The sequence below is a fragment of the Melanostigma gelatinosum genome, assembly GCF_949748355.1.
Source record: "Melanostigma gelatinosum genome assembly, chromosome: 22".
In the NCBI taxonomy this organism is placed as follows: Eukaryota; Metazoa; Chordata; class Actinopteri; order Perciformes; family Zoarcidae; genus Melanostigma; species Melanostigma gelatinosum.
The window spans coordinates 11329850-11349156 of record NC_136655.1 but is presented as its reverse complement, the minus strand read 5'-3'; the positions used below and the strand labels follow the sequence as shown (position 1 = coordinate 11349156).

Genomic DNA, 19307 nt, shown 5'->3' with positions numbered 1-19307 from the left:
TAAGTGTTGTTCACCTGCATCAGAAATGCTGACTTAAAGAAGTCTACTACGATCAGGTTGTGTTCGTAAATTGTATCCCATTATTCAATTTAATTTATCTTGTACAGCTCAATATCACAAATTTGCCTCAGAGGGCTTTATGATCTGTACACGTGACATCCTCTGTCAGGACCCTCGAATCGGTACAGGAACAACCGCCCCCCCCCCCCCCCCCCAGACAGAGAGAAAGAACCCTTAGAGAGAGCAACAGAGGAGGATCCCTCTCCCAGGATGGACAGAAGTGCGATAGATGTCATGTGTACAGAGTGAACAACATCACAGAGTTACAACACATTGGCCAAATCCCAATGTCCCCCCTAAACCCTCAAACCCTGAACCCTCAAGGACTTCCTGACGTCACCTGGTAAGTGGGTGAGTGTGAGAGTCTGTGAGGGCTTGAGATGGTGTGAATAGGAATGGGACAGCACTTTGCTGCAACATATCACGTTACCATGAAAACTGCAAAAAAATATGATGTATAATTGTGTTTATCTATTTTATACTTTGTACTCCCTGATTTGAATGTCTTCCAGGCTCTTTCCTCACAAGATGAGAGGTCATTTTATATAATCTATTTACTTGTTTTTGTCAAAACGGCTTCAATGACAAAATCAAATATTTGATGAATAAATAAATACATATCTTCTGATTTCATGTTTATTTTTTGTTCCATCTTTAACCCTTGATGTTTCTGAGTAAATGTATTATGATAGGCTGAACACACGTGAGCCGTCCTCTTTGTTTACCTTTTTTTTACGTCTCCATGCGTCCACTGGTTACCCCGTGTTTAAAATCACATTGCAATGATTTGTGGGTAATTCCCTTAGGCTAAGTCAGCATACCATGCTGACTTACAGAAAGGGTTTATAAAGGGCTCAAAATGTCTGCCAGAGAGCCTCAAACACTTGACGATGTGACAGTGGGACAGCCCTAAACCCTCACGGACTTCGCGGGAGCGCGCCTCAAAGTCCGTGAGTCCGTAAGGGGGGGACATTGGGATTTGGCCATTCAATGCGGGGATGTACCCCCTGGGATGTCCCCACGAGTCCAAAAGGAACTTCCTGAACATCACTTCCGGTTACTGTGAAACATCACGTTAGCTAGCTAATATAACTATTTACAATATTATTTGTAATTTGCACATATGATGAATGCGAGTTAGAGTAGTGCAAAGGGCTGATGTGAAATCATATAAATGGATACATCTATATTAAGTAATTGAAAGAAAAGTACAGTACTTATTATTGTTATTATGTACACCATTTGTTTATTGAATGCGTATGTTTTATCAGCCAAAATGCTGGCTCCACAATGCATTCCTGCTCATGAAATGTTTCTGACACAGATGGGTGAGGTGTCCGCGGACGCCGTCACCCTGGACCTGCTGAGAGAAGCCAGGGAGCCGGTGAGCAGCAGCCCCCTGGGTGTCATCAACACTCCCATGATCCCCTGGTGCCAGACGACCCTGCCTCTCGACATCCACTGCAACATCCACATCAAACTGGAGAACATACAGAGAACTGGTCGGAAGAAACCACTTTGGTTCTTTCTCGCAGAAACAACAGCCGCGCCTCGGCCTGTTGCAAAAGACTTGTCTTACATTTGATTGACAGGCTCGTTCAAGATCAGAGGAGTGGCCAACCAGTTTGCCAGGGGGGTCATTTTGTCACCATGTCCGCCGGGAACTATGGGAAGTCTTTTGCGTACGCCTCGAAACACTATGGGTCAAAGGGCAAGGTGGTGATGCCCGAAACGGCCCCCGTGTCCAGATCCACCCTGATACAGGTTAGAGGTTATCTGCCGACTGCCGAATCTACGCTGTGATTTGCTTTTTGTTGTTTGTAATTTGTTTTTTCTGCACCAATCTGAAAAAGGGCAAATTATTTTAGTTGCAGTTAAGCTGCGTTTTAAAAGTATCACTCTCGTCCTCAGAGTTTCGGGGTGGAGGTGGAGCGAGTTCCCACCTCCTGTCTGATGAATGTGGTGAACCGCTGCGTTCAGGACGGCGACATGACCTTCCTGCACTCCTACGATGACCTGGATCTAATAGCAGGACACACCAGGTACGCTCAACGGCTGACAGTGGAACAAGGAGGATTCAAACTTCTATTAGAGCAAAGTCTAAACCCGGGTTTGTGTGTGTCCAGTCTGGGTTTGGAGGTGCTGGAGGTGATCCCCGAGCCTGACGTGGTGGTGGTGTGCTGTGGTGGAGGGGGGCTGCTGGCCGGTGTGGCCGCTGCCATCAAACTGTCAGGCTGTGATAAGACCAGAATCTACGGTGTGGAACCAGATGGAGGTAAAACACGCAACAGTTTAAAAAAAAAGCATCACCTGCAGTTTTAGCAGTGGTCATGGACACCAAGAGCATCGCCTCAGGACTTGCACCACCTTTTGCAGGTATCATGTGCAAGTCATTTCTCTCAATCTTTCTGATTATCTTTCTGAGGATACTGATTGGCCGATAATTGGAGACATCGGTTGAATCTCCTGACTTAAAAATGGGTGTGACTGTGGCTGATTTCCATCCTTTTGGAAACACACATTGCCTGGGAGATTTGTTGACAATGCTTGTGATCGGGTGAGCGAGTGTGCCTTTATGTTTCTTTAGAAAAATATTGTCTGATTCACAGAGCCTGGTGGTAGCCTGGTGGTAGCTGGCATGCTACTGCTGGGGCCAGGGCCTAGCCCAGTTGTAGCTGGCATGCTACTGCTAGGGCCTGGGCCCAGCCAGGTTGTAGTTGGCATGCTGATGATGGGGCCTTGGTGTAGCCTGGTGGTAGCTGGCATGCTACTGCCGGGGCCAGGGCCTAGCCCAGTTGTAGCTGGAATGCTACTGCCAGGGCCTGCGCTTAGCCTAGCGGCAGCTGGTATTCCTCTGCTAGGGCCTGGGCCTAGCCTAGTTGTAGCTGGCATGCTACTGCTAGGTCCTGGGCCTAGCCTAGTCGTAGCTGGCATGCTACTGCTAGGGCCTGGGCCTAGCCTAGTTGTAGCTGGCATGCTACTGCTAGGTCCTGGGCCCAGCCTAGTTGTAGCTGGCATGCTACTGCTAGGTCCTAGCCTAGTCGTAGCTGGCATGCTACTGCTAGGGCCTGGGCCTAGCCTAGTCGTAGCTGGCATGCTACTGCTAGGGCCTGGGCCTAGCCTAGTCGTAGCTGGCATGCTACTGCTAGGGCCTGGGCCTAGCCTAGTTGTAGCTGCATGCTACTGCTAGGGCCTGGGCCCTAGCACTCTAGGAGGAGCTCGCCATGCTTTTTTTAATGGAATATTCAGGTCATCGGGTCATACTTGCATTTACAATCTCACCCAGGAAGAGATGGGCGCTTGCATTCGAGTTACCTGATCTCATGATGGCTTTTTGGTCCCATTTTCTAACAAGGCCCTACTTGTAAAGGAAAAAGAGCTGAGACTTCGTCAGCTAATCACCAAATAAATTCTTAATTGATTCATAGCTCATTGAGTAATTTTACAAGCAATATACCAGCTTCACAAATGTGCGGATATGAAAGAAAACTGGATATCTTTTATCTCTCAGCTGTTAGTTTGACACAACAACAAATTTGAACAGATGACTTTTGGCTGCATGAAACCATTTTCTGATATTTAAAGGTGTTTATGTAACACCCGTCCCATGTAGCTATATAATATTATGTGAATCTGCTAGGTTGTAGTGGTACTATGGGCGGGGTCCTGGGTACAGTTGTAATCGTAATGGCGCGATTACCTGTTCTGATACATGAATATACTTATTCTTACAACTTTTGTTCCTTTATTATGAAAACTAAAATAACTGGCAGTGCCTCCAATATAATTAAGTAAATAAAAGGTCTGTGCCTCTTAAGTCCTTTTATCTTGTGTTTTAAGTGTATTTTACCCCTTTTAACCAGCTCTTATCAAAACATGAATGTGATTGACTTTAACACATCAAATATACTTCAAAGGCATTAGAAAAACTGTTTGGCATTTATTACATGCGGTCATCCATATACTGTGCACCCACAGTCCCACACACACAATCAGAGTAACAGAAAAACCCTCGTTGCAGGCCTGAGTCGTGGTTTGGGAGCGTAGAGGCCTAAAAACTGTAATGGCCGCTTCACTTGTTCACACAAGCAATAAACAAAAAAGCACGTGCACTCACGAATCCAAGGCATATTCAGAGGGGAAAGTGAGGGGAAGATGGGTAATGGATGGCAGGCAGGGCACAGAAGAAACAGCAGCAACAGTCTACAGCAGCTCACACACACGCGGGAAACAGTTCTCCATTGTGGTCCCAAGGAGCTTTCCCGATCCTCACTTACAGTTGCAAACGTCCATCTCCTGAATCAGATAAATCAGCTACGCAACAAGTCCATACACTGGTGATGTTACGAGATGTGCCGACGCTTCGAAGCCTCACTGCCCGGCTGTACCACTTGACTGCTTCGGGAACTGGTTCAGATTTTGCCGGGAGGTTTGACAGCAATATAAACCCCTCAGGCTCCATTCAAAATGTGGGTTGTTGGTGGAGAGTTGCGGTCAGTTGAGAGTTTGGATAGTTTGGATAGCGTTTATATAGTTTGGAGAGTTTAGAGAGAGAGAGATAGTTTAATATGTATATATATTTACTTAATCTCTCTCTCTCTCTCTCTCGTTTCCGATTCAGATTTGTTGTATTAGAATAAGCAGAGACGGGTTGTGTAATGTTTACAACTCACAGCTGTACTGAATGGTAATATAGCACTGAAAGATAAAATAAAAATAACGAGTATTAATCAAATGAATATATTATATTGTAAGATATTATGTTGAGCAGGTTAAGAAGCAGGGTTCCTGTATATGTGTTGTGTGCTTTTATTGTGAAGGAGGAGACGGAAGGAGAGGAAGAGGAAAGAGGTTCGGAGAGAGTGTGTGACGAGAAATAAAGTGGCTGCCGTCTTGGCGCTGAATGCAGAGCCCCGTGTCTGTTATTTTATTATTATCATAAAGTATAGGCGCAACGTAAACCCTCGGCTACAATACATAAGAGAAAATAATTAATATTTCTCTCTTTCTGTCTTGGCTAATCACACGCACGCACTCACACACGCACGCGTCACTGAATGCCATGGAAACGGACCTGACCGAGGTTACTTAAGGCCTCAGAACATTCGAATCCTCACTCTGCACTTGGACCTGAGCGTAAACAACTCTTGTACATACCGTGGAGAGCCTACTCTTTGAGTTTTTAACTTCTTGAGAAAAGCTACTTGTTACAAAACTTGTTGGAGAAACTGCTAGATCGCTACTTTCGTGGACAACAGAAGCGCCTGACGATCTTTGGCTGAAGCAAGAGCACCTGCGGGAAGTGTGCTGTGAGAGATGGCTCGTCCCTGTGCGGGTCAGTCAACTTTTACATTTATTTTAGCATTTTTCTTTTGATTCACCCTCTTCAAAGCATTTAAAGCATTCTCAGTTTAGAAATCAGTGAAAGGTGAACAGTTGACACTGTATTATCAGGCCTGTCGGAAACAGACACTCGTATAAACTGATTATTTGAGTGACATAATGTCTTAAATGTTGCGGGATGTCTGTGGAATGTGTTCACAACAGTGTAGATGTTTTATTAAACACAGTTATTTTGGTTTGAAGCCATCAAATCTTCCTATTTTAACATTAAAATGTATATTTCTGAAAACGGAACACTTTCATAAAATGCTAAATAAATGCTGAAGTTGGTAACCATGGTTACGTCCACACAAATGCAAAATACACGTCTTTGTCCAGAGCTCACGAGTACTCAACAGTCGTTAATTGACCTGCTGACTGACTGATTAGCAGCTGGAATCTGAATTCAGATCAGAAACGTGTGAAAAGCCCGTTCATAAAAGCGCGTGGCCAGCTGCTCCTCTCACCTACTCTGTTGTTTCGGACATATAATAATAACAGTAATAAGGATAATATCTATAACGACAACAATAATATTTATTGCTTTTATCATTATTAATATAGTTGTGTTATGTGTTCAAACTAACAGAGGCAGAGCTGCACTGTGTTTGCTATAAATGTTTAAAGGTGAACCCTCTTGTGTGTTGGGGACTTTATGTGAGTTGTGTAGTACTGTACTGAGTTACTTCATGGCTCTGTCGTCTTTTCTAATTTGAACTTTGATTATTGCTTCATGTAATCCAGAAATATTTCATGTTATGAGAAATCCTGACAGTTTAAATGTTTCCCTCTCAGCTGGTGTCGACTACGTCGTGGAACGTCCTGCACAAGACGGCCTCCCTGAAGTCATCAGGATCCTCGACGACGATGACCAAGTATGTGATCTCCCAATCCTGATTTCTTGCGTTGTGGGTGGAGTTCAGGTGGAGCCAGGCGTGGTGGGTGGAGGTCAGGTGGAGCCAGGCGCGGTGGGTGGAGGTCAGGTGGAGCCAGGCGTGGTGGGTGGAGGTCAGGTGGAGCCAGGCGTGGTGGGTGGAGGTCAGGTGGAGCCAGGCGCGGTGGGTGGAGGTCAGGTGGAGCCAGGCGCGGTGGGTGGAGGTCAGGTGGAGCCAGGCGTGGTGGGTGGAGGTCAGGTGGAGCCAGGCGCGGTGGGTGGAGGTCAGGTGGAGCCAGGCGCGGTGGGTGGAGGTCAGGTGGAGCCAGGCGTGGTGGGTGGAGGTCAGGTGGAGCCAGGCGTGGTGGGTGGAGGTCAGGTGGAGCCAGGCGTGGTGGGTGGAGGTCAGGTGCAGCCCGTGTTGGTTCGAGATCAGTTGGAATGCCTCGTGTTGGGTGTACAAAATCAGAGGGGGCTCGTCGTTGTGGGTGACGCTGAGATGCTCCGCAATGTTCGCGAGTTGCTTCAGGTGGCCTTCAGGGACGATGAGGACGAGGATGAGGACGAGGACGGCAACGATTCCGGGTACGATGACTCCTGCGATGACCTGCCGGAAGTGGACGATGTGGAGGAAGATGATCATGAACAGGACCGTGTTCGTTTCGCTCGACGCTTTGATGTGGACCGTCCTCAAGATGCTCCGCCCCCAGTCCCCCAGAGGTCAGAAGAGTCCACCAAGAGGAGCAGGGAAGAGGACCACACGGAGCAGGCGAGTGTGAAGAGGCAGAGGACCGGTGAGGACGACCACGAGGACGCGACCCCCTCCACTTCAGGCCTCGGATCCTCCATGAAGAGGACCAGAGAAGAGGACGACAGGGAGTCGGCACCCTCCACTTCAGCCTTCGGTCCCCCCACAAAGAAGAGCCGGGCAGATGACTACAGATGGTCTCCAGAGTCTCCACCCTCCACTTCAGGCCTCAGCTTCCCCCCACCCAGAAGATACTGGCAGCCGGCTGAAGACAGCGACTCGGATTGAGACCGACAGCCTTCCCTTGCGTCTGGCGGGGTTGGCGATAGGCTTCTTTCTTGATTTTCCATTTTACGGATCGACACCGGAGAGGAGAGCAGGGGGAACACGGGTAACACACAACGGGTCAAACAGGGATCCTGACAGGTTGTTCACTTTACTCACGACTCGGATTGAGACCGACAGCATGTTTGCTGCAGGATTGTAAAACCTTTACGTCTGGCAGGACTGATAAAGCACCAGACAGTCTTCCCTTGCGTCTGGCGGGGTTGGCGATAGGCAGCATCCTGCAGCAGAGCTTTTAAATATCTCTTCTTTCTTGATTTTCCATTTGAAAAATGGTTGATGCTCGACGCAGAGTAAGTGAGCAGTGAAGAGTCTGTCACGGGAGTTCAAGATCAGGACCCAACAGCAAGACTACAGGACACAGAATCTGGTAAAACAGATTTTATTTGACCAACATAAAGGACAGGAATGTGTGGAGCCCGTGGTCCGGCACAGGGTGCAGGCCGGATCGACTGTGTGATGTCCCGTGGATCGACACCGGAGAGGAGAGCAGGGGGAACACGGGTAACACACAACGGGTCAGACAGGGATCCTGACAGGTTGTTCACTTTACTCACGACTCGGATTGAGACCGACAGCATGTTTGCTGCAGGATTGTAAAACCTTTGCGTCTGGCAGGACTGATAAAGCACCAGACAGCCCTTGCGTCTGGCGGGGTTGGCGATAGGCAGCATCCTGCAGCAGAGCTTTTAAATAGCTCTTATTTCTTGATTTTCCATTTGAAAAATGGTTGATGCTGGACGCAGAGTAAGTGAGCAGTGAAGATTCTGTCACGGGAGTTCAAGATCAGGACCCAAGACTACAGGACACAGAATCTGGTAAAACAGATTTTATTTTACCAACAAAAGTCTTCCACTCCTGTCTGTCCTGGGCGAGTCGCTGGATGGTGCCCCGTGAGTGGTTTAGGCTCTGCATCTCCTTCTCCACAGTTCTTCTCCGTGTGTTTCTTGGTCGGCCTCTTTTTCTTTTCCCTTCTGGTGTCCAATGTAAGGCTGTTCTTGTAATATCAGCAGGATTTTTTCTCAACACATGTCCCATCCATCCCCATCTTCTGCTCATTAGTATGGTCGCCATGCATTCTTGTTGGCATTTGTCATACAGTTCTTTATTTGAAATGCTGTTTGGCCAGAAAATGTGCAGGATTCGTCTTAAACTCTTGGTGTGGAAGGTTGATAGTCTGTTGAGGTCTTCTTGTGTCATTCTGCAGCATTCAGAACCGTACAATAGGGTGGATAAAACACTGCTCTGATACAATTTAAGTTTGGTCTTGATGGCGTACTGCTGTGACCTCCAAATGTTGGCTTGTATCAGACAGAGGTATGGTAAAAATTACTAACGTTCTGAAAAGTTTTCCAAGTCTCTTTTACTCAGGTATCGATGGCTGTAACACAGGAAGCAACATCCTGGATCTCCTAGACAACAGAGACCAGAGGACCAGATGAGAAGGACGGATAACCACAGGACCAGATGGAGAGCGGCGGTCGCCTTTCTTTCAGTGTATCAGTCATAAGATTCCATCATTGAACAATGTAAATGTTGTATCGTTGAGTTAAAAGTATTCATCTCTTGTGTTTGTGTCTCACAGGGCAGGACTCCTCTGTGCTTTTTTTCTCACTCCTAGGGCAACTGAGAGTGGACGTCTTCCAAATCCATCATCCCAGGAAGACCCAGACCCACCACAGACCACTGAACCACTCTCAGCACCCCAGTGAGTCTGAGACCCAGCGAGTGACGTCCTCCCTGCCCCCCCCCCCCCAGTAGTACAATACAAATAAATGTGACAAACTTTCAAAATGTGTCTTTGTATTTGAAACATCATATTTCTGATATAGTTCAAAAATCTGACAGTGTACAACAATTAATATACAATAAATATAAATATTATATCTTCTTGATTTTCATTTGACTCAAAGCCTGTTAATACTGTTAAGGATTGATAAATATAATATTACATGTTGATATAAATAAAACAGGGAAAGCTTTAGATTACTGCCCCAACGTGCAGCATAATTCTTCCCAATTTAATTATAACTAAATCATAAATAATTGAAATCTTTACTGATTGTTAACTAGTACAGAACTGATGACACATGTAGGTGCAAGGGAACAAGCTGTGACGTTAATGAATAAGGGGGAAACAATGTGGGAACGTAATTAATTCATATCATTATTATAATTTATATTTACATTTATGAATATATATATGTATGTATATAGGTGTGTGAATGACATAAAAAAGTTATTGATAAATACATTATTTTATTTAAAAGAACTATAAATGATTGAAAATGAGTTATTTAACATAGCAACTGATTGAATTATTAACTCATTATTCATTTAGAAAAACGATATGATGAAAAAGAACTGTGAATGAATTGTTGAATATATGATTGAAAAACAGATTACAACTAAAACCTTTACAGTATATTAATATCTGTATACAGTAATCCTTCTGAGCAGGCATCCTAGGCAGGAAACAGGAAGTCCTCTGTAGCGTAGGCCGTCTCATTTCAGAGACCGCATGGTCCAGCCTTCACGGTCCTCAAAGGACGCTGGGTCCTCCGAAGGATGCAGCCCCTGAATTGAGACACAGCTACTGACTCCAATACAGTGGCTCGGATCAAATGGTTCATCATCTGTATAGAGAGTGAAATGAACCCAACTTCTACTACTCTGGAGTTCAGGAATTAAATGAAACACCGTGCAACATTACAATTGCAACTAACTGGTGGTGAAAATCATAGCTGCTCAACATCAGTGCCCGTTATTACAAAATGGAAAGAATATGACAACAAAACAAACCTTAAAGAGAGGGCCAAACCCCAAGGACCAGACAAGGAGGACATTCATCAGAGAGGCAATGGAGAGTCCAAAGGTGACCGTTAAAGAGCTGGAAAGGTCCACAGGGAGGACTTGAGTTTCTGTCCACGGGACCACTTTAAGCTGTTCGGTTCATTTGGTTGTTGTAAAAAGATAGAAATGTCGGTCAAATTCTGCATCATATTCCCCAAAACTAGTCTTGTTGAGCGGCAACGTTTGGAAACAATATGACAATATATGACAAGTCTTGTCTTTCATTTGAATTCCCACGATAATAAACAGTATAAATGGACCATGTTTACCCATATTTCTGTTCCATAAAACCATGATGAAACAAAATGCTTATTGTATTGATAAGTGTTGTTCACCTGCATCAGAAATGCTGACTTAAAGAAGTCTACTACGATCAGGTTGTGTTCGTAAATTGTATCCCATTATTCAATTTAATTTATCTTGTACAGCTCAATATCACAAATTTGCCTCAGAGGGCTTTATGATCTGTACACGTGACATCCTCTGTCAGGACCCTCGAATCGGTACAGGAACAACCGCCCCCCCCCCCCCCCCAGACAGAGAGAAAGAACCCTTAGAGAGAGCAACAGAGGAGGATCCCTCTCCCAGGATGGACAGAAGTGCGATAGATGTCATGTGTACAGAGTGAACAACATCACAGAGTTACAACACATTGGCCAAATCCCAATGTCCCCCCTAAACCCTCAAACCCTGAACCCTCAAGGACTTCCTGACGTCACCTGGTAAGTGGGTGAGTGTGAGAGTCTGTGAGGGCTTGAGATGGTGTGAATAGGAATGGGACAGCACTTTGCTGCAACATATCACGTTACCATGAAAACTGCAAAAAAATATGATGTATAATTGTGTTTATCTATTTTATACTTTGTACTCCCTGATTTGAATGTCTTCCAGGCTCTTTCCTCACAAGATGAGAGGTCATTTTATATAATCTATTTACTTGTTTTTGTCAAAACGGCTTCAATGACTAAATCAAATATTTGATGAATAAATAAATACATATCTTCTGATTTCATGTTTATTTTTTGTTCCATCTTTAACCCTTGATGTTTCTGAGTAAATGTATTATGATAGGCTGAACACACGTGAGCCGTCCTCTTTGTTTACCTTTTTTTTACATCTCCATGCGTCCACTGGTTACCCCGTGTTTAAAATCACATTGCAATGATTTGTGGGTAATTCCCTTAGGCTAAGTCAGCATACCATGCTGACTTACGGAAAGGGATTATAAAGGGCTCAAAATGTCTGCCAGAGAGCCTCAAACACTTGACGATGTGACAGTGGGACAGCCCTAAACCCTCACGGACTTCGCGGGAGCGCGCCTCAAAGTCCGTGAGTCCGTAAGGGGGGGACATTGGGATTTGGCCATTCAATGCGGGGATGTACCCCCTGGGATGTCCCCACGACTCCAAAAGGAACTTCCTGAACATAACTTCCGGTTACTGTGAAACATCACGTTAGCTAGCTAATATAACTATTTACAATATTATTTGTAATTTGCACATATGATGAATGCGAGTTAGAGTAGTGCAAAGGGCTGATGTGAAATCATATAAATGGATACATCTATATTAAGTAATTGAAAGAAAAGTACAGTACTTATTATTGTTATTATGTACACCATTTGTTTATTGAATGTGTATGTTTTATCAGCCAAAATGCTGGCTCCACAATGCATTCCTGCTCATGAAATGTTTCTGACACAGATGGGTGAGGTGTCCGCGGACGCCGTCACCCTGGACCTGCTGAGAGAAGCCAGGGAGCCGGTGAGCAGCAGCCCCCTGGGTGTCATCAACACTCCCATGATCCCCTGGTGCCAGACGACCCTGCCTCTCGACATCCACTGCAACATCCACATCAAACTGGAGAACATACAGAGAACTGGTCGGACGAAACCACTTTGGTTCTTTCTCGCAGAAACAACAGCCGCGCCTCGGCCAGTTGCAAAAGACTTGTCTTACATTTGATTGACAGGCTCGTTCAAGATCAGAGGAGTGGCCAACCAGTTTGCCAGGGGGGTCATTTTGTCATCATGTCCGCCGGGAACTATGGGAAGTCTTTTGCGTACGCCTCGAAACACTATGGGTCAAAGGGCAAGGTGGTGATGCCCGAAACGGCCCCCGTGTCCAGATCCACCCTGATACAGGTTAGAGGTTATCTGCCGACTGCCGAATCTACGCTGTGATTTGCTTTTTGTTGTTTGTAATTTGTTTTTTCTGCACCAATCTGAAAAAAGGGCAAATTATTTTAGTTGCAGTTAAGCCGCGTTTTAAAAGTATCACTCTCGTCCTCAGAGTTTCGGGGTGGAGGTGGAGCGAGTTCCCACCTCCTGTCTGATGAATGTGGTGAACCGCTGCGTTCAGGACGGCGACATGACCTTCCTGCACTCCTACGATGACCTGGATCTAATAGCAGGACACACCAGGTACGCTCAACGGCTGACAGTGGAACAAGGAGGATTCAAACTTCTATTAGAGCAAAGTCTAAACCCGGGTTTGTGTGTGTCCAGTCTGGGTTTGGAGGTGCTGGAGGTGATCCCCGAGCCTGACGTGGTGGTGGTGTGCTGTGGTGGAGGGGGGCTGCTGGCCGGTGTGGCCGCTGCCATCAAACTGTCAGGCTGTGATAAGACCAGAATCTACGGTGTGGAACCAGATGGAGGTAAAACACGCAACAGTTTAAAAAAAAAGCATCACCTGCAGTTTTAGCAGTGGTCATGGACACCAAGAGCATCGCCTCAGGACTTGCACCACCTTTTGCAGGTATCATGTGCAAGTCATTTCTCTCAATCTTTCTGATTATCTTTCTGAGGATACTGATTGGCCGATAATTGGAGACATCGGTTGAATCTCCTGACTTAAAAATGGGTGTGACTGTGGCTGATTTCCATCCTTTTGGAAACACACATTGCCTGGGAGATTTGTTGACAATGCTTGTGATCGGGTGAGCGAGTGTGCCTTTATGTTTCTTTAGAAAAATATTGTCTGATTCACAGAGCCTGGTGGTAGCCTGGTGGTAGCTGGCATGCTACTGCTGGGGCCAGGGCCTAGCCCAGTTGTAGCTGGAATGCTACTGCCAGGGCCTGCGCTTAGCCTAGCGGCAGCTGGCATGCTACTGCTAGGGCCTGGGCCTAGCCTAGTCGTAGCTGGCATGCTACTGCTAGGGCCTGGGCCTAGCCCAGTTGTAGCTGGCATGCTAATGCTAGGGCCTAGCCTAGTTGTAGCTGGCATGCTACTGCTAGGGCCTGGGCCTAGCCTAGTTGTAGCTGGCATGCTACTGCTCGGGCCTGGGCCTAGCCTAGTTGTAGCTGGCATGCTACTGCTAGGGCCTGGGCCTAGCCTAGTTGTAGCTGGCATGCTACTGCTAGGGCCTGGGCCTAGCCTAGTCGTAGCTGGCATGCTACTGCTAGGGCCTGGGCCCAGCCAGGTTGTAGTTGGCATGCTGATGATGGGGCCTTGGTGTAGCCTGGTGGTAGCTGGCATGCTACTGCCGGGGCCAGGGCCTAGCCCAGTTGTAGCTGGAATGCTACTGCCAGGGCCTGCGCTTAGCCTAGCGGCAGCTGGTATTCCTCTGCTAGGGCCTGGGCCTAGCCTAGTTGTAGCTGGCATGCTACTGCTAGGTCCTGGGCCTAGCCTAGTCGTAGCTGGCATGCTACTGCTAGGGCCTGGGCCTAGCCTAGTTGTAGCTGGCATGCTACTGCTAGGTCCTGGGCCCAGCCTAGTTGTAGCTGGCATGCTACTGCTAGGTCCTAGCCTAGTCGTAGCTGGCATGCTACTGCTAGGGCCTGGGCCTAGCCTAGTCGTAGCTGGCATGCTACTGCTAGGGCCTGGGCCTAGCCTAGTTGTAGCTGCATGCTACTGCTAGGGCCTGGGCCCTAGCACTCTAGGAGGAGCTCGCCATGCTTTTTTTAATGGAATATTCAGGTCATCGGGTCATACTTGCATTTACAATCTCACCCAGGAAGAGATGGGCGCTTGCATTCGAGTTACCTGATCTCATGATGGCTTTTTGGTCCCATTTTCTAACAAGGCCCTACTTGTAAAGGAAAAAGAGCTGAGACTTCGTCAGCTAATCACCAAATAAATTCTTAATTGATTCATAGCTCATTGAGTAATTTTACAAGCAATATACCAGCTTCACAAATGTGCGGATATGAAAGAAAACTGGATATCTTTTATCTCTCAGTTGTTAGTTTGACACAACAACAAATTTGAACAGATGACTTTTGGCTGCATGAAACCATTTTCTGATATTTAAAGGTGTTTATGTAACACCCGTCCCATGTAGCTATATAATATTATGTGAATCTGCTAGGTTGTAGTGGTACTATGGGCGGGGTCCTGGGTACAGTTGTAATCGTAATGGCGCGATTACCTGTTCTGATACATGAATATACTTATTCTTACAACTTTTGTTCCTTTATTATGAAAACTAAAATAACTGGCAGTGCCTCCAATATAATTAAGTAAATAAAAGGTCTGTGCCTCTTAAGTCCTTTTATCTTGTGTTTTAAGTGTATTTTACCCCTTTTAACCAGCTCTTATCAAAACATGAATGTGATTGACTTTAACACATCAAATATACTTCAAAGGCATTAGAAAAACTGTTTGGCATTTATTACATGCGGTCATCCATATACTGTGCACCCACAGTCCCACGCACACAATCAGAGTAACAGAAAAACCCTCGTTGCAGGCCTGAGTCGTGGTTTGGGAGCATAGAGGCCTAAAAACTGTAATGGCCGCTTCACTTGTTCACACAAGCAATAAACAAAAAAGCACGTGCACTCACGAATCCAAGGCATATTCAGAGGGGAAAGTGAGGGGAAGATGGGTAATGGATGGCAGGCAGGGCACAGAAGAAACAGCAGCAACAGTCTACAGCAGCTCACACACACGCGGGAAACAGTTCTCCATTGTGGTCCCAAGGAGCTTTCCCGATCCTCACTTACAGTTGCAAACGTCCATCTCCTGAATCAGATAAATCAGCTACGCAACAAGTCCATACACTGGTGATGTTACGAGATGTGCCGACGCTTCGAAGCCTCACTGCCCGGCTGTACCACTTGACTGCTTCGGGAACTGGTTCAGATTTTGCCGGGAGGTTTGACAGCAATATAAACCCCTCAGGCTCCATTCAAAATGTGGGTTGTTGGTGGAGAGTTGCGGTCAGTTGAGAGTTTGGATAGTTTGGATAGCGTTTATATAGTTTGGAGAGTTTAGAGAGAGAGAGATAGTTTAATATGTATATATATTAACTTAATCTCTCTCTCTCTCTCTCTCGTTTCCGATTCAGATTTGTTGTATTAGAATAAGCAGAGACGGGTTGTGTAATGTTTACAACTCATAGCTGTACTGAATGGTAATATAGCACTGAAAGATAAAATAAAAATAACGAGTATTAATCAAATGAATATATTATATTGTAAGATATTATGTTGAGCAGGTTAAGAAGCAGGGTTCCTGTATATGTGTTGTGTGCTTTTATTGTGAAGGAGGAGACGGAAGGAGAGGAAGAGGAAAGAGGTTCGGAGAGAGTGTGTGACGAGAAATAAAGTGGCTGCTGTCTTGGCGCTGAATGCAGAGCCCCGTGTCTGTTATTTTATTATTATCATAAAGTATAGGCGCAACGTAAACCCTCGGCTACAATACATAAGAGAAAATAATTAATATTTCTCTATTTCTGTCTTGGCTAATCACACGCACGCACTCACACACGCACGCGTCACTGAATGCCATGGAAACGGACCTGACCGAGGTTACTTAAGGCCTCAGAACATTCGAATCCTCACTCTGCACTTGGACCTGAGCGTAAACAACTCTTGTACATACCGTGGAGAGCCTACTCTTTGAGTTTTTAACTTCTTGAGAAAAGCTACAAATACAAAACTTGTTGGAGAAACTGCTAGATTGCTACTTTCGTGGACAACAGAAGCGCCTGACGATCTTTGGCTGAAGCAAGAGCACCTGCGGGAAGTGTGCTGTGAGAGATGGCTCGTCCCTGTGCGGGTCAGTCAACTTTTACATTTATTTTAGCATTTTTCTTTTGATTCACCCTCTTCAAAGCATTTAAAGCATTCTCAGTTTAGAAATCAGTGAAAGGTGAACAGTTGACACTGTATTATCAGGCCTGTCGGAAACAGACACTCGTATAAACTGATTATTTGAGTGACATAATGTCGTAAATGTTGCGGGATGTCTGTGGAATGTGTTCACAATAGTGTAGATGTTTAATTAAACATAGTTATTTTGGTCTGAAGGCATCAAATCTTCCTATTTTAACATTAAAATGTATATTTCTGAAAATAGAACACTTTCATAAAATGCTAAATAAATGCTGAAGTTGGTAACCATGGAACGGTTAAAGGCGAGCGTCTGGGTGTAGCCTACGTCATCAAACCAGGACACGATGCGTCCGTGAGTGGGTTTGACTGTTGAAACCTGAGTTATTGAACAAACATCTGATCCTTTGACGGCATCATATTACATAGACTATTTTTCTAACATTTAGCTTTGAGATGCGCTTTGCTCGTTGTTGTGGTATTTGGTTTTCGAGGGACAAGAGAGCGATCTGTTAAGTAACTGTACGGGGCTGCATGTGCGCGTGCTGCATCTCCTCCACGCGCTGTGATATGCAACTCATAAGCCAGGAGAATAATGAATTATAAACTCAAGAGGTTCGTCATGTTGGATTAATGTAGACACGTTTCACTGTGCGTCGCTAGTTCAACAAATACGTTCACGCTGTTTATTGCAAGCCATTCACCGTTTCGTCCACACAAATGCAAAATACACGTCTTTGTCCAGAGCTCACGAGTACTCAACAGTCGTTAATTGACCTGCTGACTGACTGATTAGCAGCTGGAATCTGAATCCAGAGCAGAAACGTGTGAAAAGCCCGTTCGTAAAAGCGCGTGGCCAGCTGCTCCTCTCACCTACTCTGTTGTTTCGGACATATAATAATAACAGTAATAAGGATAATATCTATAACGACAACAACAATATTTATTGCTTTTATCATTATTAATATAGTTGTGTTATGTGTTCAAACTAACAGAGGCAGAGCTGCACTGTGTTTGCTATAAATGTTTAAAGGTGAACCCTCTTGTGTGTTGGGGACTTTATGTGAGTTGTGTAGTACTGTACTGAGTTACTTTATGGCTCTGTCGTCTTTTCTAATTTGAACTTTGATTATTGCTTCATGTAATCCAGAAATATTTCATGTTATGAGAAATCCTGACAGTTTAAATGTTTCCCTCTCAGCTGGTGTCGACTACGTCGTGGAACGTCCTGCACAAGACGGCCTCCCTGAAGTCATCAGGATCCTCGACGACGATGACCAAGTATGTGATCTCCCAATCCTGATTTCTTGCGTTGTGGGTGGAGTTCAGGTGGAGCCCGGCGTGGTGGGTGGAGGTCAGGTGGAGCCAGGCGCGGTGGGTGGAGGTCAGGTGGAGCCAGGCGTGGTGGGTGGAGGTCAGGTGGAGCCAGGCGTGGTGGGTGGAGGTCAGGTGGAGCCAGGCGTGGTGGGTGGAGGTCAGGTGGAGCCAGGCGCGGTGGGTGGAGGTCAGGTGGAGCCAGGCGTGGTGGGTGGAGGTCAGGTGGAGCCAGGCGCGGTGGGTGGAGGTCAGGTGGAGCCAGGCGTGGTGGGTGGAGGTCAGGTGGAGCCAGGCGTGGTGGGTGGAGGTCAGGTGGAGCCAGGCGTGGTGGGTGGAGGTCAGGTGCAGCCCGTGTTGGTTCGAGATCAGTTGGAATGCCTCGTGTTGGGTGTACAAAATCAGAGGGGGCTCGTCGTTGTGGGTGACGCTGAGATGCTCCGCAATGTTCGCGAGTTGCTTCAGGTGGCCTTCAGGGACGATGAGGACGAGGATGAGGACGAGGACGGCAACGATTCCGGGTACGATGACTCCTGCGATGACCTGCCGGAAGTGGACGATGTGGAGGAAGATGATCATGAACAGGACCGTGTTCGTTTCGCTCGACGCTTTGATGTGGACCGTCCTCAAGATGCTCCGCCCCCAGTCCCCCAGAGGTCAGAAGAGTCCACCAAGAGGAGCAGGGAAGAGGACCACACGGAGCAGGCGAGTGTGAAGAGGCAGAGGACCGGTGAGGACGACCACGAGGACGCGACCCCCTCCACTTCAGGCCTCGGATCCTCCATGAAGAGGACCAGAGAAGAGGACGACAGGAAGTCGGCACCCTCCACTTCAGCCTTCGGTCCCCCCACAAAGAAGAGCCGGGCAGATGACAACAGATGGTCTCCAGAGTCTCCACCCTCCACTTCAGGCCTCAGCTTCCCCCCACCCAGAAGATACTGGCAGCCGGCTGAAGACAGCGACTCGGATTGAGACCGACAGCCTTCCCTTGCGTCTGGCGGGGTTGGCGATAGGCAGCATCCTGCAGCAGAGCTTTTAAATATCTCTTCTTTCTTGATTTTCCATTTTACGGATCGACACCGGAGAGGAGAGCAGGGGGAACACGGGTAACACACAACGGGTCAAACAGGGATCCTGACAGGTTGTTCACTTTACTCACGACTCGGATTGAGACCGACAGCCTTCCCTTGCGTCTGGCGGGGTTGGCGATAGGCAGCATCCTGCAGCAGAGCTTTTTAATAGCTCTTCTTTCTTGATTTTCCATTTGAAAAATTGTTGATGCTGGACGCAGAGTAAGTGAGCAGTGAAGATTCTGTCACGGGAGTTCAAGATCAGGACCCAAGACTACAGGACACAGAATCTGGTAAAACAGATTTTATTTTACCAACAAAAGTCTTCCACTCCTGTCTGTCCTGGGCGAGTCGCTGGATGGTGCCCCGTGAGTGGTTTAGGCTCTGCATCTCCTTCTCCACAGTTCTTCTCCGTGTTTCTTGGTCGGCCTCTTTTTCTTTTCCCTTCTGGTGTCCAATGTAAGGCTGTTCTTGTAATATCAGCAGGATCTTTTCTCAACACATGTCCCATCCATCCCCATCTTCTGCTCATTAGTATGGTCTCCATGCATTCTTGTTGGCATTTGTCATACAGTTCTTTATTTGAAATGCTGTTTGGCCAGAAAA

The 19307-nt window shown here is 46.5% G+C and overlaps 1 pseudogene across 1 annotated transcript; it reads left to right on the top strand.

The window, feature by feature from the left end:
- Nucleotides 1-1654: 1654 nt before the first annotated feature.
- LOC306796105 (putative threonine dehydratase) lies at nt 1655-18503 on the top strand (annotated as a pseudogene). The gene is made up of 8 exons: nt 1655-1824; nt 11966-12143; nt 12234-12405; nt 12554-12684; nt 12769-13018; nt 17519-17598; nt 18097-18287; nt 18401-18503. The product of its transcript is annotated as a putative threonine dehydratase (transcript).
- The last annotated feature ends 804 nt before the right edge of the window (nt 18504-19307 follow it).